Genomic DNA, 21,540 nt, shown 5'->3' with positions numbered 1-21,540 from the left:
ATCAATAAATCTTCTGTGGCAAGGTCAGTGGACCAGACTAAATATTCGAACGTGTAAGCCGTACCTTGGCGACTGGGCCACTGCCAACCGTCCCAGTCGCCTGGAAGAAAAAGTGTTGGCGCGGTTACGTCTTAATGCCACCATGCTTACTCATATGAAACCTTATATGGAAAAACGAATCCCACTGCACTGTGACATCTGTGATGCGGTGTTGTCTGTCAGTTATATCCTGCACTGTCGGCTATTTATTCTTGAACGCGCTTCACTTATAAATTACTGCAGCGCAGCAGACGTCCCCTTCACCCTCTCCACCATCCTGGGTGATGGGGACATTGTTATAATTGATAAATTGATGGCTTTCTTGAGAAAGACCGGACTGATCAGAGTGATGTGACTTTTTTACTACATGGTTTTGCTTTTTATCGACTGTAATTATGTATATATTGTGATATTAATTAGGGTTGACAGTTGACATATTTGAAATAGTTCCTTCTTCCCACTGATCTATTTCTAATATTGATGTCCCCTACATTAAACCCCGTTCCTCGACTAACAGTCACCAGCTGATGAGTGTAAGTGTGCAATATACTGTAGAAAGGTACTGGGCAGTTGCAGTCGATGGTGGTCTGTTGGGCGAAGTCCTTCACTTTTTGTACATGTTATGTAAATACCTTATACCACCATGTTTAAGCTGTTCTAATTAGGGCCGACAGCTGACATATATGGAAATGTTCCTGACTCGTCTGGTTTCTTTTCATATATTGATCTCCCCTATATTAGGATGTGTCTCGACTGACCGTCACCAGGTGATGAGTGCAGGTATGTAATGTAGAAAGGTATTACATATCTGCAGTCGATGGTGTTCTGTTAGTCGAGGTATTTTCACGATTAGTGTAGGTCTAGCTATTTGTGTCTGTAGGATTTAGTATAGGTTAGCGATTTGTCTGATAGGTGATTAGTTTTAGGGTCTTTAGATTATGTTTTTCTTTATAATATAAGGTATAAATAATATAAAACCAAGAAAAAATTAAAAAATAAAAATCCAAAAAATAAATAAAATAAAAATTATTATATATATAATTTATATATATATATATATATAATATATATATATATATATATATATATATATATATATACTTATGTTCGTGTGCATGATTGTGTGTCTGTATTTATGCATGTAAGTGTGTGTGTGTGTGTGTGTGTGTGTGTGTGTGTGTATATATAAATATATATATATATATATATATATATATATATATATATATATACCATATATATATATATATATATATATATATACGGTGTTAATGACCAGGGGCTTCGGCCCCAATGGTTGATAGACCAGAAAAAAGAAGAACAAAAAAAAGGAAACATCAGTTAGAGATTAGCAACGGCAAGAGGTAGATGTCAAGAGCAGCGCAATTGCAGTAATCACCGAAGACCACGTCTTAGCGGCTTGATCTCCCAGTCACTTGTAGTTCTGCGACCCCTATACCTCTCCACCGAATTGGTAACTGGCAAGCAGTGAACATCACTAGCAGTGTGAAGTAGTGGCCAGTGAGCAGCAGATTTGCCTTGACTCTTCGCAGCCGTGACTCCATATCCCTCCATTAACCACTATTTTCTTTCCGTTGCTAAAGAATTGGTTAGCTTTCTTGTGTGAGTGAGTGAATTTAGTTGCTTCAGTTTCTGTGCAACGTAAGCATCTGTTGTAATTGTTAATTTCACAGCTTTTTCTTTTGAGCTCGATTAAATGTTAAAATTTTGTTTAATTTCTCCCTGTTGTTCTTACTAAATTTGCTGCTTCCCAGCTTGCATTAACTTTTCACGATATTAATCACGACTGGTGGTTGAGTGAGTGAATTTACTTGCTTAAGTTTATGTGCAACGTAAGCATTTGTTGTAATTATTAATTTCACAGCTTTTTCTTTTGAGCTCGATTAATTTTTTTTTCTTTTTCATTTCTTCATATTATTCTTACTAAATTTACTACATTCCAGCTTGCATTAACTTTTCACGATATTAATGTTGACTGGTGGTTAAACCATTTTTATTTTTTTTCATATTAAGTCATAATAAAACCGTTTACGCAAGCTAGGAGGGGCGAATACAAGAGTCTGATTTAATATTACCTAGTTCCAGTGTTAATTATCAATTGTCAGGGGGCAAGGTTTATTGTTTCTCTCAGAGGCCGACTGTACTTGTTAATTCAGCATCCATGAGTGATTTTTTCTCAGTGCGTTCTGCTTGATGAGAAGTTTATAAATCTCTCGTTTTCTGAGATTGGTGCCTTAAGCAAGAATAAAGCAAAAGCTTAAAACTTTAATCTTCTAAGTCGATCTCCTATGTGACAAGGGACGACTCCTTTTTAACCCATGATAAATGGCGATCTATATCATTTCTTCCCATGATAATGGAAGATGCGCAGATTGACTTGGGAAGAGGGTAGAGTCTCGGAGGACTGGAAATGTGTGGTAATCATAGAGGCATTTGTCTTCTTAGTGTAAAAGAAAAATAGTATGATAGGATACATATTGAAAGAGTTAGGGAAATAACAAAATAATTAGTTGGAGAAGAACAGGAATGTTTTTTGGAAGGAAGAGGTTGTGTAGAGCCAATATTCATCCAAAGGTCTTCAATGGAAAAGTTTCTAGAAAGAGGATAGAAGTATATGCAGCCTTCATGGATTTGGAGGAAACATATGACACAGCCGGTAGACAAAGAATGTGGAAATGGAGTAAATGGAACGCTGTTGATTGCCGTGAAGCGTACGTATGAGGGTGCCAAGGCTGCAGTGCGTGTGGATGGAGAACTGTGTGAATTTTTCTTCCTGAAAGTTGGATAGAAACAAGGATGTGTCATGTCTCCGTGGTTGTTCAGTCTGTATATGGATGGAATTATAAAAGAGATACAATGCAGGGGAGTGAGTGGTGGAGCAGCCCTACTGAAAAAGGGCAACGTTTGGAAACTTGTTGTTCTGTTGTTTGCAGATGATACTGTATTGTTAAGTGAGGACAAAGAGGAGCTGCATGGCTTGGTGCGTGAGTTGGGGGTAGTGTGAAAGAAACTGAATCTAAAGTTGAATATAATGAAGAGGAAAGTTGTGGTCTTCGAGAGAAATGAAGTTACTGAATGAACAAAGATATGGAAAATGTGAGTGCATCTAAGTAATTGGGTAGTGCGATGAGTAGGGATTGAAGTATAGAGGGTGAAGTGCTTGAAGGGATACAACAGGGAAGGGAGATTGCTGGGTCTTTGAAGTCAGTGATAAGGAGTAGGAAAGTGAACAAGGAAGTAAAAATGTCGTTGCATGATAGTACTGACATACCAGCTCTAATGTATGGAAATGAAACTGACTTTTTTGGAAGGGCACAAGTCAAGTGTGAAAGCAGTGGAAATTGGTTATCTGAGAGGAGCATGTGGGGTTACATGGAGAGACAGACTGACTAATGAGGAAGTGAAGGAGCGCTGTGGAGTGGATGTGGATGTGATAGAAAGAGTTAGGAGAAATACACTGAGGGTGTTTGTCCATGTGGAGAGAATGGAGAGGAAGAGATTAACGAGGAGGGTGTATGTGAATGAGGCGGAGCGCGGGAAAGATCGAGGATGAGATGGAAGGATGGAATGGAGAGGTAAATGAAAGAAAGGGGTGTGAGCTGAAGGGGGAGCAGCGAAATGGTAGGGGATAACGTGACATGGAGGCGATTTGTTTTTGCCACTCCTTACGAGATGTAGGCGTCTGGCTATAGACAGATTTTTCCGTCGTTTCTTGGTAATCGTGATGACGTGTTTGACTTGGTTTTTCTCCCACCCGACAGTGACATTGGAATCCTTAGACCACAGTGTTGGAAATAAACTTCCTAACCATTCACTTCCACTGTTTGTTCGATTGATTTTCGCTACTGTCAGATACATATGTCATAAATGACTTTGTGGTTCCTTTGTGGTTGAGTTATATATATATTAGACTTGTGGACGAGCGGTTATTATACTGGAGTAGCTTGTAGTAGATAATCTTGTTTCCCATTTGTCATGTAGTGACAGGAGAGGTAAAGAATAGTATGGGACTATTTTTATTTGTCTTGGAAATATTAATAAGTCTCTCACACAGAGCGAAGTATAGAGTCCAGTCCCGCTAGCTATCTCTCTGTCTCGCTCTCTCTGTCTCTCTCTCAAGTTACCAAGCCCTTCTCCCTGCCACCTGTCTCTTGTATGGCTTGTCTCCTTCTGAGCTCTCTTTCCTAAATTCTGGTGAAACAGGAGATGTATCACGTGTGTTCCTTGTGGATGGAAAGTTTAAGAAGCCTGTGTGTGAGTATGTGTGTATGTGTGTGTATGGTCACTAGGGCTTTGTTCACGGGTGGATTGCTGACAACTAACTGCATCATCTCCTTACTGGCCACTGTCGTCAGCTTTCCTCAGTGTAATTTGCAAGCTCATTTCCTATTCCCAGGCTCGCATAGAGCTGTCTATCTATCTATTTATCTATCTATCTATCTATTATGATTTGTAATTATAATATGGAGTTCTGATATCTGCTCGGTCACGCGAAAATGGCGTACCATCGACAGTCAATAGTCCTAACATATTAATACACATTATATACACATTATAATGAACTTATAAGCTAATTAAGTGAAATATATAATATTGTAAAAGTAACATAATTGTATGAATATTGTATACATATAATATTCATAGTAAATAGTGATTATTCAGTAATATTACATTTTAAACAAGTTGTATACATATTTGAATAAATGCATTAAAGTAAATTATTTAACTGTAATACAGTATGTACTTGGGTTATTGTAGTGAAATGCATACATGCAAGAAAAAAAAAAAATAAAATTAAGATTATGGTAAGAGTTATTAATATTTCATTTAAAAATAATGGTACTGGTCTGCCATATATGGGTCATTTTTCTTTGTATTTTTTATATATATATATATATATATATATATATATATATATATATATATATATATTTATATTATATATATATATATATATATATATATATATATATATATAATTAATACTATATACAAAATATATACACTTCATTCAGGGTGGTTAACTTTGATGTTAACTCTCCCCCCACTAAATAATGACTCCAAATTAGCAATTCTTGCATGCATTCTGTGCATTGCGAACAGCAGTACTGCAACTACAATGCAGACGATTATAAAGACAGTAGGCGCTGGGCTATACACATAATATGGGTTGAACATACTCAAACTCAAATCTTCCCAGGGCTTCATTGTTTCATTGATCAGCTGCATAGTTTCAAACTTAGGTGAAGTCAGCTTAATACTTGTGCTCATGTTTAAGTTCATATCAGGCAGTGGGTGGAAATGTTTGTGTGTATGATTGAGAATGGCGCAGTGATTGATGGTGGATAAAGTAGACATGGCTGGTGTAAATCCCGCACAGTAGTCTGGTGCTATGTATAATCCTGATGCTGATGTATGAGATGGTGGTATATCTGGACAGACTATGTAAACTGATGTGTTATGAGGGAAATAAAAAAACTGTGAGTGTCCAATGCGTTGATGGTGTACAAGTTTATCTGGAGCAAAAGTGAAGTTGCAATGATGATGAATATTGTCATTTCTGATGATAGCCATTTCACAAGGGACTGTATCAGTAGGCTGAAACGTGAAAATGTACGCAGGACAAAGATGAACAGCATGTAAGGATGTGCGGCACTTTCGTTCAATCGTTGATTCACTTGCGAAAGTGACAGTGTCCCGTCTCTTGGAGACCATGATGAGTTCGGTGTCTGTGTTGATGTTGATGATGACCAAAGTGTTGTTATTTTTATAGGGGAAGGGGTGTATTTGGTATACTGTGAACAGGTCTTCAGTGATGAATGGTACGTGAACTACCACTGATGTTGGTGTTAGTGTTGCTTCTAAATACGGGTAATATTGCATAAATTCCCTACTGCGGACAACGGCTTCAATTTATGTTTATGAATGCCTTGACTAACTATCTGACGTAGCTCATGAACTGGGAGTAAGTCAATTGTGATCTTGCCATCACCAGCATTCGAAATTCCTTGCATAAGTGCCCTGAAACGATCTCTAGTGTTCTGTAATTGTAGTAGAATCGTGTCAATATGTTCTGTGATGATGGAGAAGTGTTGGAAAAGTGTAACGTTTCCCTCCAATTCATTTATTTTATCTACACTCTCGAGAGCTATGTTTTCTGCTTGTTTCAGATTTTTCACAATTGTCTTCATTGCTGAGTTCTGTCCTGTGATGAATTTATCTTGGTATGTTAGTACCTGAGCTATCTTATTAAATTTGTTGTTTATTTCTTTAAGGTCATCCTCTGTAGCCAATCCAAAGATGTTCCCAAGAACTGCGCCACCCAGGTCGAACAAACCGCGCTTTTGGCGAGTACGTGTGATGTTGTTCCTGTCGCTCAGTACCTCCGTTCCATAAGATGGGAGATCTTGGATCATGACGAGCATAGTTGACTTCGCCTGTTCTAGTTTCCATTTCGCTAACTTTACCATTTCATTCACTTCTTTGGTGTTATGTGCTTGTGAAACATAATTTCCTATCATGAAGTCCAGAGTTCGCATCGGCGTCGCAAGTCTGTCTAGATAAGTAGATAAGTCATACAAGTAATCTAGACTTATTTCAGTACTCTTGACGTCCTTAACGATTGTAGTCGTGGCCGTTGGAGCTATGAGGCATCCTTGTCGTACTATATGTTTGGGGTCTAAGTGCGCATATCCTCTTGCTATGTAGAGGAGAATCCATAGCATAAGTCCCTTCATCGTAACCTACCGAAAAAAAAAAAAAATCTATTAATTTCCTATAATGCTGTGGTCGATGATAGTGATGATGTGCGTTACGGATGATTGTTATTTCATTTATAGAAGGAGTTTAAATCGATATTTAATTCTCGTAAATGATGTACTGTAGATTTGATTGGAACAGTTGCACCTATGTTCGATTGTTTGGTATATGACCTTAATTTCTTTTTGTAATCATTGTTGTGTTCTTGCTTGGTTTCTTGAGGTACGTTCGCCTGTTCGGTTGTATCCGAGGCTGAATAATTATGTGATAATTCCGTTGAAACTGGTTTTAAATGGTTAATATGAACTTGTTTCTCCTCGCCACTTGAAAGTGACTTAATTAAAACTTTGTTTGCTTTTATGTTAATTACTCTGTATGGACCCTCAAATTTTGGGGATAATTTATTGTCTCTCGTATGAATGACACTGTAAACAATGTCTCCTAAGCTGATAGGTGAATCTTTTGCCTTCTTGTTAAATGCCTTCGTCATTTCTTCCTTGGACATCGTTAATTGTTTTTTGACTCTTTTGTGAATGTCCTGGAATTCACGTAAACGGAGTTTAGAGTAATCATCGTAATTGTATATAGGCATGCTGTCACCTTCTAGGAGCTCAGATGGTAATTTTTTTATCTGTGCCATATGTAATGAAATGTGGTGTGTCACCGATGGATTTATTTATAGACCCATTAATTGAGGCTTCTACTCTGGGAATCCAGTCATCCTAGCTTGCATAATTTTCACTGAGAATGTGTCGTAGCACATCTAATACTTTTTTATTTTGTCTCTCTACCAACCCATTCGATGCTGGGTGATAGGCCAAAACGTTAACCTTTTTGATGTTGTATTGTTTACATATTTCTTGTAAGATCTCAGAATTAAATTCTCCTCCATTATCACTTATTAGTACCTTTGGGGTAGTAAAGCGACATATTACATTATCTGTTATTGCCTTTGCTACTGTCTCTGCTGTCTTATCTTTAATTGGAGCTAGAATGACATAACGGGAAAAATGATCCGTTGCTACGAATAAGTATAGGTTATTATTGTATGATAATGGCATCTTGAGTAAATCAACAGCGACAACGTCCCATGGTTGATGTGGCACAGGGTAATTACCCATCGGTGCAGGTGTGATTGAGTATCCTTTGTGTTTCGCACATGATTCGCAGCTGTCTATATGATTGTTTATATCTTTTCGTAATGAAGGCCAGTAATATAATAGCTGGGCTTGGTTGAATGTCTTATCCTTTCCAGGATGTCCTGCATGTGGGCTGTCGTGTATCAATCGTAATACTTGGGGTATCATGTCATTAGGTACTACCAACTGGTTAGTATTTCATTGGCGTTTTGCTTGTTTAGAGTTAATTTTGTATAATGTATTATTGACCATTGTGAATTGTTCAAGTGGGACATGCAGTTTGAGTAATTGTATGTCATCTCCACTTTCTAACTTGTATATTACTTTAGACCATATTGGGTCAAGTCTTTGTGCCTTTGCGATATCCTCATGGTTTGGGATATTTCCTTTGAGATCTAACGCCGCGACCTGAATTGTGTTCGGGTTCCTACATAATGCGTCAGCTACTATGTTCATTTTACCTTGTATATAATGAATTTGTACATTGTAGTTTTCAACTGTACATTTCCATTTTGCTCTCCTCCCACAAAGGAGTTTTTCTTTAAACATACCCACCAGTGGTTTATGGTCGGTGAATAAGTGGATTTCGTAACCATAAACCAAATCTCGAAACTTTTGTAATGCAATAACCACTGCAAGTGCCTCTAAGTCTGTAGTGCAATAATTTTTCTCCGCACCTCTTGTTTGTCTGCTGGCAAATGCAATTGGTTGATTCTTTCCTCTTCTTTACTTGCTTTGTTTTATATTCTTCTTGCTGCTGCTTGAAGTTACGTGAAGATTATAGAGTTGTTTTGTAGACTTGTAGGCTATTTGCATTGTAGGCTGAAGCTAATCTTGTAGAGTCTCGCCTGCTTTTGTAGAAATTTGCTTTTAATTCGGAGACGATGTCCGTAGATTCGCTGCTACCAAATGTCATAAATGACTTTGTGGTTCCTTTGTGGTTGAGTTATATATATATTAGACTTGTGGACGAGCGGTTATTATACTGGAGTAGCTTGTAGTAGATAATCTTCTTTCCCATTTGTCATGTAGTGACAGGAGAGGTAAAGAATAGTATGGGACTATTTTTATTTGTCTTGGAAATATTAATAAGTCTCTCACACAGAGCGAAGTATAGAGTCCAGTCCCGCTAGCTATCTCTCTGTCTCGCTCTCTCTGTCTCTCTCTCAAGTTACCAAGCCCTTCTCCCTGCCATCTGTCTCTTGTATGGCTTGTCTCCTTCCGAGCTCTCTTTCCTAAATTCTGGTGAAACAGGAGACGTATCACGTGTGTTCCTTGTGGATGGAAAGTTTAAGAAGCCTGTGTGTGAGTATGTGTGTATGTGTGTGTATGGTCACTAGGGCTTTGTTCACGGGTGGATTGCTGACAACTAACTGCATCATCTCCTTACTGGCCACTGTCGTCAGCTTTCCTCAGTGTAATTTGCAAGCTCATTTCCTATTCCCAGGCTCGCATAGAGCTGTCTATCTATCTATTTATCTATCTATCTATTATGATTTGTAATTATAATATGGAGTTCTGATACATATATTTAGCGTTGGCTAACTGCAATATAATCTCTCCAGTTTGATTTTTTTTTTTTTTCAAAATAGAGTAAAATCGTCTGGATTCAGCAAAGTCGAATTATAGAGAGCATCCTTAGTATGCAGGTATTAAGACTTTATTATTGTGAGTAGGTGACTCTGAAGATGTTACGGTATATTGACTGTGATCTGATGGAATTAAATGAGTTGGAGTTTATTTATTGTTAATTGATAGAACTGAAGTTGTTAGATTATATTTACTGTGACGATCAAACTGAAGGGGTTACGAGTCCGTTTATTGTGATGATGAGACTGAAGATGTTAGAGTTCATTAATTGTGACGATGAAACCGAAAGTGTTAGTCCACTTTATGCGACAATAGAACTGAAAGTGTTAGAGTTGTTTTAAATGTGAATTGAGGAAACTAAAGGTGTTAGAGTCTATTTATTTGACGATGAAATTGAAATTGTTGTAAGTTCATTTATTGTAACGATGAAACTGAAGGTGTAAGAGTCAGTTTACTGTGATGATGAAACTGAAGATGTTGGAGTTCAATTATTGTGGCTTAAGGAAACGGATGGTGTTGTAGTTTACTGATCGTGATTCGACGAAATTGACCTATGCCAAAATTAAATGCTGACCAGTGACGACGTTATGTGAGGTTCACAGAAACCTTCACTGCCTTACTATTAAAACTGGGTGTGCTGAAAATTATAGAAAGCTCATAGTACCATTTTAAAACTGTGCGTGGAAAGTTTTATCAAGCCCATACTACCATTCTCGTAAAACTTGGTGCGTTCAATATTTTAGGAATATCACACAACCATTATACTGCACTTAAAACTGGTGCATCGCATATAAATGTTTTAGCAGGCTCATGCTACATTCTCTTAAAATTGCATGCATGGAATATTTTAGCAAGCTCATAATGCCATTCTATTAAAACTGGGTGCGTCGAATGCTCTAAAAAGCTCATACTACCTTCTCCCAAAACTGTGTGCATTGAAAGTTATACAGTAACAAGCTCATTCTACGCATATATCACAACTGGATGTGTTGAAAGCTATAACAAGCTCATACTCACATTCTGTTAGAAGTGGGTGCGTTGAAATAATTAGCAAGCTGATACCACTATACTGTTAATCCGTCTTATAGAACACCTGTGATTTTTAGGTATTAGCAGGCTGCATTCTACATTACAAAGGGTAGGTAGCAACGATAAAGAGAGGTTACGCATTTTCTAACGTTTTCACATGCTTCATAAATTATCGAAAAACTGGGCGACTTGTTCACGCACTGACTTCCCATCAGTAACAATATAGCCTTAAATGCTAAAATAACGGCATCATGTAAGGGAAAACGGTAGGTATTATCACAGCTTGTACCCTATTGGAAAGGCACAAGTAAAGAGAGGGAGCAGTGGAAATGAGTTCTTTGAGAGACGCATGTGGAGTTATGGCTGCATGGAGAAACAAACAAATGAAGAAGTAAAGGAATGTTGTGGTGTTGATGATGATGTGACTAAAAGTGTTACGATAAGTACTTTGAGATAGTTGGCCATGTGAAAAGAATGGCAAATTAAAAAGCTTACTAGAAGAGTTTGCGTGAGTGAGGCAGAGCGAGAGAGGAGGAGAGGAAAGACCAAGGATGATGTGAATGAATAGAGTGGAAAGATATGTGAGATAGGGAGGTTTCAACTGGAGGGAGGGCAGCCAAATGGCACAGGGCAACGCAACCTGAAGGCGATTTGTCTGTGGTCACCACTTACGGAACTAGGGCATCGTACAATAGACAGATAGACAATATCAATCAACCAGCGGTACCGGGGTGCGCCATCTTCGCCAGCAGCTTAAAAAAAAACTATCCATTGGCGATTATATCCAGCCAGTTTTATCCCATTTAGGGGACGAGAATGTACCACCAGTCGAACAGGGAAGTACTTCCATGATTGATGGAAAGCTGGTGAGGTGGAGAGCTGGAGCTCTCGTTTCATTATAGCCCTCCTGATTAGCTTCTTACTATCCTCCTATGCTGAACTTTTTTGGTGTTTTAGCAACACAAAGACTAAGCCAGGATACTGTCCTATACAAACTGTGACGGTCAATAGCAAATTACATGCACATTAAACACAACACTTTCTATTCGAAATTCATCAAAAATGCAAAAATTGTTTCTCAGTACCCAACCTCGGAGTCCCCCGGGGGACATGGGAAGGGGGGGGGGAGAAAAGCCCCCACCTCACCACTCCCCCCCCCCCTTCGGAACGACGGTAACTACCATATGAAATGCATGGAACTGTTGTTTGACTCACTCATTATTCATTTCTGCAACATTCGTGATCTTTAATTTCCCTCTGTTGAACACCCCTTCTTCGAAAACTTCACCATCTCTTTCCAACTGAGACCCAGCCGTCTGAGGTGACTGACAGCAATTTCATTTCTGTATCCTACTACATTCAGAGTCAACGGTGGTTGTTGTGTGAATGTAAGCAACAACATATCTTGCTCTTGTGTTTCCTGAAACTGCATCTACTGAATTCTCTACTCTCTGGCTATCCTGTCATTCTCTGGCTAAATTTATGTGCTGTTTATTTATTTCCTAAATCTAATGACTAAGAAAAAGTCTTTTACTATTTTACTTCTAAGACGTAACACATGCAGTAGATCTCTCCTTTCTCTAAAATCTTCATTCTAGAAGATTTTAATGTTCCCCACCATTATTGGCTCTCCTCTCTATTTGCTGATCCACCTAGTAAACCTACATCTTTTCTATCATTACTGACCTAAAGCAGTTTGTACAGCACCCTTCCAGTATCCCAGTCTACTCTGGAAAGAGTTCCAGTATTCTTGACATCTTTCTTAAAACAAGTCCTTCTATTTGATGTGTTAATATTTTCTCTCTGCCAGGTTCATCCTATCACAGCCTTATCAACTTAGCCTATCAAATCGCTCCATGGAAGCCTATGGACCCTCCCAAGAGTGGAGGCTGTGTCACTTTGGAGCTGCTGACTGTGAGGCCCTCAGGCAACACGTCTATTAATTTTCCTGGAACGATTATTGCTTCCATAACCGATAGCTATCTGAGTTTGCAAAACGCATTACTGAGGTTATATTCTCCGTCATGGATGCATTCATCCCTTTCTCTTATCCTGTGACTACTGCAATATATATATATTTATATATATATATATATATATATATATATATATATATATATATATATATATATATATATATATATATATATATATATATATATATATTATAGATTAATCACTCTTGTTCTAATGCTGTCCACAGCATGAAGGCCGAAAAAAGGTACCGGAGCCAAACCACTCCTAAGTCTCATCTCTTTTATGTCTCTGCCCGGAACCGTGCTAATTCTTTTCATCACTTTGGTTAGAATAATTTCATTTATACCAAATGCTCTGAACTCTCTGGCTCAATTTTTTTCTGCTGCTTCTGGCACCTTGCCATAAACCTCTTTCACATTTTTTCTCCATCCTTCTTTCTTTATTTTTCCCGCTCTGATGGTTATGTAGCTGTTTCTTCAACGGGAAGCAGAACTCTTTGCTTAGACTTTCTCCTCCAATTTAACCTTACATGGTTTCCGTGCTGTTCCTCCATCATTTCCCTTCCCCCCCCACCACTTTCTTCTGCATGACTGACATTGCATTCTGCCCCCATTGGTTTCAGTATTAACATGGCATATGGGCTGAAGGGTTCCTTTCTGTTGTCCTTAATAACTGTGCTTCTGTGGTTGCACCCAGCCTATGTAAACTCTTTCGCCTTTATTTGTCGATCTGTACCTTTACTTCTTGGTGAAAGTTTGCCCTCATTCAGCCTGTCCCAAAAAAGGGCGACCATTCCCGGCCCTCCAACCATCGACCATTTGTTTTATCATCTTGTATTTCCAAAAAATTTTGAATCTGTTTTAACACAAAATTTTTAAAGCACTTTCAATCAGAACCTTCTTTTTGATCTCAAGTTTGGGTTCCGTCATGGACGCTTCATTGGTGATCTCGCCATCCATTCAGATTCCTACTCATCCTCCTTATGGGACTTTGTCAAAAGCTTTGCCACTGGTCATCTCATAGGCTTTTAATCGAGTCAGGCATAAACGTTTATTTTCCAAACTGTCCTCTTTTGGTTTTATCCTACTGTTTGTGCCCTTATCCCTAGCTTCTTCTATGGTTGTTCTGTAGCTGTGACAGCCACCGTTCTCCCTCTAAAGCTATCAGTAGTAGCGCTCCTCACGGTTATGTTCTGTCATAACTCTCTATCTTTTATTCATCAGTGACCTAAGCTAAACATTTAACCTTATCCCCTCACATGCTGCTCATTCCACCCTTCACCTTTTCATTCGCTTCTCGCAACGTCAAACTCAGCAGTCACTTCAACATACACGGGATGAGGAGATTCCACACCTAATGTCTTATTGGGTTCACATCTCTGGTTTTACTTCATCAAAAACTCAGTTTTTACATTTATTGACTCGTCAGAATGTTTGGCGAGAGTATCCTCTAATTTTTATCAATATCCAACTCAATTCTTCATCATCTTTGTGTTTCATTCTCTTCGGATTTAGCTTGGAAAGATCATATTATCTCTCATGTAAAATTTGTTTCCAAGAGATTTGGTGTGTTAAGCTACTCTCCTGCCTTCTTTACTCACGCACAATTGTTGACTTTTGCACCAGAGTACAATATAACTCTCATTTGTGGGCAGGCTCACACACATAAAACGCATCTCAACAAGGTGGAATCAAAGGCTTTTTGTCTCATAAACTCTCCTCTTACTGGCTTCCATCACCTTTTGTGCCTTTGCCGCACTGTTGCATCTTTATCTCATTTCCATCTGTACAGTACTTTAGTGGTCACTGCTTCTCTGAACTGTTTTCTTGCATCACTCTAATACAATGGCGGACCCGTAGTATACGTCTGGCAGCAAACTGTTGTCCTGTTTTTGTCCAGCTCTCCTATTCAAAAATTAACCGTTGCTTCCAGTCCTTCATGTATGTAACAGGTCAACTCTGGAACTGTCTTCCTCTGCCTGTATTTTATACTACCTCTGACTTTATGTTTTTTAAACGCACTGAGACCAGGCATCTCGAATGAACGGATCTTGAATTTGGTTCTTTGCATTTTTTTTTTCCCCGGAGGGAACAATCATGCGAGCTTCCTGGCTTTAGTTCAGTCTCCCTTGCATTAAAGAAACATCTATTGATTTATTCCTGTTCTCTCCAGCCGATCACTTTCACCATAGGTAACTGTTGCCTTCATCTGCCTTTGTATACGACAGATTTTTCCTAAACTTACAAAAATTGTCTGGACTCAGGAAAAATCTACCAAAATTTAGCGTCAATGTAACGAAGGTATAATGCAATAAAACAAAACCTTTATACTCGTGGGCTGTTTGGCTTTCTTGTACGTTTTTTCAGCTTACTTATTTCAGTGTGGGCATATGTTACACGTTAGTTACGCAATAAGTTCATAACCATTTCAATCCGAGTACTTGCTTTGAATTTCCCTCTTGCTACTTTCGGATAGTTTTATTCGCCTTCCCAGTATCTGGAGTTAGATATAGCCTTCATTAATCCCTGTCAGTACTGTCGCGCCTTTTGTAATTGATCTTTGAAACTTTTGGACAAAATCAATATATATATGAAAGATTTTCCATACTAAAGCAATCAGTTATGGCGCATATGACAAAGTAAAACAAGGAATTTATAATTTTCTGAAGTGATTACGTCCTACAGAAGTGAGGGTAGTATTTAGCCATGACGCAAATAGCATCTTTGTTTTCTCCCAGTGTTTCTGCATCTCATTATGCGATCCTAAGTGGTATAGAATTAACAGAAAATATAGGACATCAAAATATACATAAACAACGAATTACATCAAAAGGGAAATTGAAATATATTTATATAATATTTAAGGGCATTAGGTTACTTTACTGGGGAGCAAGTGACTTTTTATACAATGAATCAAGTACTTGTCCGTCAGATTTTTACAGCCATTGGTTATTTCAAAATATTCTTCCAAAAGGAGTACACCGTAATCCTATGAGTGGTCTCTCATGGTTGATTGAGAAGGGCAGCGACGAGGAAGACCCGTCCTGTGACGCTGCTTTATGTAAAATCCAAGACCAAAGTTCACTGAATGTTTCACATATTCTGCATGTTTGCTTCCTCTGTTGGCTAATATTCTCAAGCTGAAAGAGGCTGGATTTGTCTCTTTGGTCATACATGTTTCCCTTTGATATGGTGGGCAGCTAAGGCAAGTTCTCTGGTCATACATGTTTCTCTTTGATAAGGTAATTTAGAAAAGTAAGTGACGATCATACCCTTGATGTGAAGTAGACGCAGTGAACCAGCAGGCGAAACTGTGTCCCCGATTCTACACGCTCACTGCTACCGTAAAAACCGTTAATCTCTTCATTTTGAGGAAGGTTCTTCCCTAAGTTACTTAAAAACCGCCTGGCGTTTGCAAGTATAAAATGTTGGAAAGCTACAGTTTTATGCTGAAGGAGTTAAATGAAGCTGTTTCTATGTGCTTCAGCACGACGATCTCTGTTAAACTAAGTAAAATATATTGATGGTACAAGAAAGAATAAATTCATCAAGTTAGTGCTGTTATTAGATTGCGTTACGTCATTTCTGTACGTACCCTTATCTTTGTCAGTGCTACGAATATATTGCATGTTATCTTACCCTTCATTGTAGGTCATTATTGTTGTCATCCTACTGCACATTTGTGGACACCAATATTGACACTTTTCATTAAGTAACAACTGAGCAATAACACTCGAAAGTCTGTGCTGCGAGCTTCCGAGTCCAAGTGTTAGGACTCCATATTATAAATACAATTAATTATAGAAAACATGATAGATAGATAGATAGATAGACAGACACACAGAAGCAGCAAGGCAGAGGTATTGTGTCTGCGAGAATCGAGCAATGCTAAACATGCTTACACACTCTAACTCAAGGAATGCTTTATAGGCACACGACAGCGCCTAGTGACCATACACACACATACACACATACTCACACACAGGTTTCTAGAACATTCCAACAACAGTGTAACACACTTGACACGACCCCTGCTACACCAGAATTTAGGAAGCAGAGCTCAGAAGGAGGTTAGACATAGAACCGGCAGGTAGCAGGGAGAAGGAGCCTAGCAACATGGGCGAGAGGGTGGAAGAGAGAGAGAGAGAGAGCGAGCGAGACAGGGAGGTTAGCTTGCGGGACTCTACGCTTCACTCGTGTGTGAGAGACTTTGTTAATATTTCCAAGACAAATAAAAATAGTCCCATACTCATCTTTACCTCTCCTGTCATTGCATGACAAAAGGGAACGAAGATTATCCACTTACAAAACCACTCAAGTATAACAACCGCTCGTCCACGGGTAGAGTATATGTATAACTGATCAACAAAACATCACTACAAGCACTTACAAGTTATTGTAAGACAAGAGACTTTTCAGAACATTGCATACGAGCATCACAAATGTTTGCACGAAACTGAAATCGTATAACTCTTGTTTTTTATAAATTTCGGTCTCTCTAGCCGAGCACAGCCGTCAACCACAAACAAGCACCCGCCAATACAGTGATAACCCGTGGAGTGAACCGATGCTCCCTTGGTGTTGACGGCGCATCACCACAGTGAGGACGGGGGGGAAAATGTGTGTTTTTGGTTCCTGGGTAGACGCTGCATTTGCATCTCCAAACCCAGTTAACAGGTACACCATTGTTGGCTCCAGATCACCCCGTGAAATGGTTGTATGGTTACCACCCAGCTTGTAAATGGTTTTCTAGATTACAGGAAGCCATTAGGCTTGTTACTCAGTGTAGATCCACCTGAAGTGGAAAGAAAATTAATAAAAAGCTACGGGAAGGAAAGGGAGAAGCAGGAAGAGAGGAGGGCAGAGACAGAAACGATAATGGTGAAGGAAGTAGTTGGCAGCACTACAAGTGAGTGGATGATGATCGTCACCACCAAACACTTAACTGTTACTGTGCATTCAGAAATTGGTACATGTATACGGATTCAACTCAAGAGGAAATGATGGATATCGCTGGTAAAATCAAATATTTGCCGTTGCCATGGAGGACATTACTCCTTTACAACAAGCAGACTTTTTTGAACAGCAAACTCACCGATAAAAAAAATAAGTTCTAAAAACGGTAAAGGAATTTGTATCCCATTCAGTACGAGAAGGTTAACGTTATCTGAATATACAAGTGCTTGTGGGCCCTTTGAGCCCTCTCACACTTGCTCCTGTGGAGGGCTCTCGTGCTGCGTGCTCGCTTTCTTGTGCTTCGCACTCGTTTCCTTGTGCTACTCACTCGTTTCCTCGCGCTTTGCGCGCTCATTACAATCGTTTCAGGTAATCCGAGTCACGTTTATGTGCTATTCTAGTCCAACATTGTCACTTGGATTTTTTTTGCAGCTAACCAATTGACTGTGTTATTTGCAGCTTCGGGAATGAAACCCAAGTTGTCCGCACACAAGTCCGAGATATTAACCACTCAGCCACGGCAACCGACCGGGCACCGGGAGCGGCGTTTTTTTTTTGTCAAAATTTGATCAGTCATTATATATAGTAAAAGTTTTTCAATCGTGATGGGAGCAAGTTTTTTCACTTCAGCAAATTTTTTTGCGATTTTTGTGCCAATTTTAGTGCGATTTGAATGTGTAGTTTCGGCTGCCTAAAATACACACACACACACACACACACGGCTACTGCTATAGTGTATTAGATATAAAGCCATCAAAAACTCTATGGTGAACACAAACCTAATTTCACGCGCTCACGCTGGGAATGGCATTTTGGGGTCAAACTTTCATCACTCATTAAATACAGTAAAAGTTTTTCAGTCGAGATGAGGCCAAAGTTTTTTCACATCGCGACTTGTTTGCGATTTTTGTGCCAATTTTGGTGCGATTTGAATGTGTAGTTTTGGCAGCCCAAAATACACACACACACACACACACACACACACACACACACACTGGTACTGCTATAGTAGGCTATATTAGAGAAGTGTTTGTGGGCCCTTCAGGCCCTCTCTCACTTGCTCCTGCAGAGGGCTCTCGTGCTGCGCGCTTGCTTTCTCGTGCTTCACACTCGTTTCCTCATGCTTCTCACTCGTTTCCTCGCGCTTCACGAACGTGTTGCGATCATTTCAGGTAATCCTAGTCACGTTTATGTGCTGTTCTAGTCTAACATTGTCACTTGGATTTTTTGCAGCTAACCAATTGATCGTGTTATTTGCAGCTTCGGGAATGGAACCCAAGTTGTCTGCACGCAAGTACGAGATAACCACTCGGCCACGGCAACCGACCAGGCGGCGGGAGCGGGGTTTTTTGGTCAAATTTTGATCGGCCATTAAATATAGTAAAAGTTTTTCAGTCGTGATCGGACCAAGTCTTTTCACATCAGAGAATTTTTTGCGACTTTTGTGCCAATTTTGGTGCGAATTGATTGTGTAGTTTCGGCTGCCCAAAATAAACACACACACACACACACACACACACACACACACGGCTACTGCTATAGTATATTAGAAGTGTCTAGATTCGACAAAGCAACATATTTTTCTAACGGACTAAGAATAATTAAATCTACCCCCTTGTGTTTATCACCATGAAATGAACCGTCCACAGTGTGCACAGTTATCATACCAGGGCTTCATTTATCGATGATATTTCTTCCAGCTAAAAATCTGTTTATTTAGCTCATAATAACAAAGTAATTAAATAAAACAAAAGTCCCGCCGCTGTTCGGGCAATGTAACATCATCATGATCATCATTATTACTATAATAATAATAATAATAATAATTATTATAATTATTATTATTATGCCAACGGCCATACCACGTTGAGTACACCGCTTCCTGTCCGATCAGCGAAGTTAAGCAACGTTGGGTCTGGTTAGTACTTGGATGGGTGACCGCCTGGGAACACCAGATGCTGTTGGCATCCCTACGTGTCAAGTGGGGTTGGTGGAGGATTAGTGCCCCTCCCTGTAAAACAATTAACTCTAAGCCCTTGGCCACCCCGTCTGGGATACATGGCGTCTGGCAATGAATGAATTATTATTATTATTATTGCTGCTGCTGCTACCGTTGCGATCCAAACACTGGATTCAACTTAGTAGTGGCTTCCCGTCTCTGAAAATTACTCATTTCATTCAATTTTCTGTTTTCACAACTTAATCTGCTGACACCTGCACCATCCCTCTTGAACTAAGGGGTTAAGAGTTGCAATAAAGATAACAGTAAAACGGGTAACAGCCAATTCAGTAATAGCCCATTAGAGAAACTGGGGGCCAAAACCAGGCTATTGCTTCTCAGATATATTTTCCTGGTTGCATTACATGATCATAAAACCTCAGTCACCTCCCTGGGATTCAGACATGATTCAGGACCATGATCAAATATTTCCATGCCTGTTTTTATGCTTAAGGCATGTTAGTTACTTTACTTTTGGACACATTATATTGAAGCTATCTAAGGGCTCAGAAACATACCTGCATTTCTCAGCTTGGTGATGTTCACCAGCGTATGTCAGTGAAGGATGCTGTAACGAATATATGGGGAATTATGTCCCTTCGTCTCAATTAAACCGTTAAACCACCGGCTGCTGTAAAGTGAATTTTCCGTGAGTTGCACAGTTTAACAAATCTTAAATCAAAGATATTGAGGTTTATTCCATCTGGTCTTTGTGCTTCCACCATTTATCCTTCTTTGCCTTAATTCGTCCATCCGGAATAAACTGTAGGGCCCAACCCACTCCACTGAGAAAGTAATAACCAAAACTAACTGAACCTCTGCTGGCCAAATATGAATCAGGATTAGTTGTCTTTTAAGGAGGGTGGTGCTTGTGGCAGTCAAAAGTTCGTATTATAATGAGCGTAAAAGCTTTACCAGGACGTCTTCCTTAGTAATTCACTTCGCTTATTACCCGTCCCCGTCCCGAAGGGCCTCGGGGAAGGGGACAGAAAAAAAAAATCGTCTTTTCGCCATAACTCTTTTAAGTTTCTTTACATCAACGTGAAACCAAAACCTAAAGGTGCATCTTTCAAATCTGCATCCTATAACATGTCTCATTATATCAGGGGGGTCACCCCCCAGTTAGCGGTAGGGTGGTCAATGTCAGGTGGGTCAGGCCTAAAATTTCGAATGGGCGTAAATCGTCAATTTTCACCCGATTCATTCCAAATTTGATATGTGACATCTTTGACTAGATATCCTGCTGTGTTTATACGTCAGCACTAAAATGACTGCCGGGAACGAGTTAGCTGTGCCGTGGCACCGCTTCTTGTTACCCGTTAGGTTACTCTTGCATGTCATTTATATTATTTCAGTTATAGCATACCTTCCATAAACGACAAGAAAATAATTGTAAACTTGTATTATGTAGAAATATATATTGGCAAGGAAGGTTTATTACAAAGCCCCTAAGGTGCGTATTATGTAGCCGAAAGTACTGTAATGACTGTGAATATATTGTTGCAGACACTGTCATTGGGAAAAAAAAAAATTCTCCCACCATCTCCAAATCCAGTATTCTCGTAATACAGCGAACCTTGAACCAGATTTTTTGTTTCTGTGGCGAACATGTGCTGCAGTTAGTACTTATATTTCATTGCTAATAAAGAGAAAACAGACACTGATAGATTATTAAGAGAGAGAGAGAGAGAGAGAGAGAGAGAGGGGGGGGAGGGAGAGAGTCTGGTACTAAACTTGCAGGGAGATAATATTGATTGGACACCAGTGTGCTGGTTTGTGGCACTGTGAAACTGACACGCGCAAAGTGGATGGAAAGCCGATGACAGCGAGAGCTGGAGCTCCCGTTTCATCAGCCCTCGGGACTAGCGTCTGAACATCCCATTTTGTTGAACTTTTTGAGTGTTTTAGTAATACACAGAGTAGGTTAGCATGCTCTTCACTACAAGTTCCCTAACTGTCAACACCAAGCTGAATGCACATTACAATATGCCTGAATCTGCAAAATTCGCGGCCTTTCCTTTAACTTTCTCTC

The 21,540-nt window shown here is 39.3% G+C and overlaps 1 non-coding gene across 1 annotated transcript; it reads left to right on the top strand.

Annotated features, from left to right (window-relative positions):
- Positions 1–19,357: 19,357 nt before the first annotated feature.
- LOC145409126 (5S ribosomal RNA) lies at positions 19,358–19,476 on the top strand. The gene has a single exon (XR_013899050.1). It is a non-coding gene; the product is annotated as a 5S ribosomal RNA (ribosomal RNA).
- The last annotated feature ends 2,064 nt before the right edge of the window (positions 19,477–21,540 follow it).

Source organism: Coenobita brevimanus, chromosome 79, assembly GCF_032717465.1.
Source record: "Coenobita brevimanus isolate Jiangsu-jjx chromosome 79, ASM3271746v2, whole genome shotgun sequence".
Lineage (NCBI taxonomy): Eukaryota > Metazoa > Arthropoda > Malacostraca > Decapoda > Coenobitidae > Coenobita > Coenobita brevimanus.
This window is presented reverse-complemented; position numbering and strand designations above follow the sequence as displayed.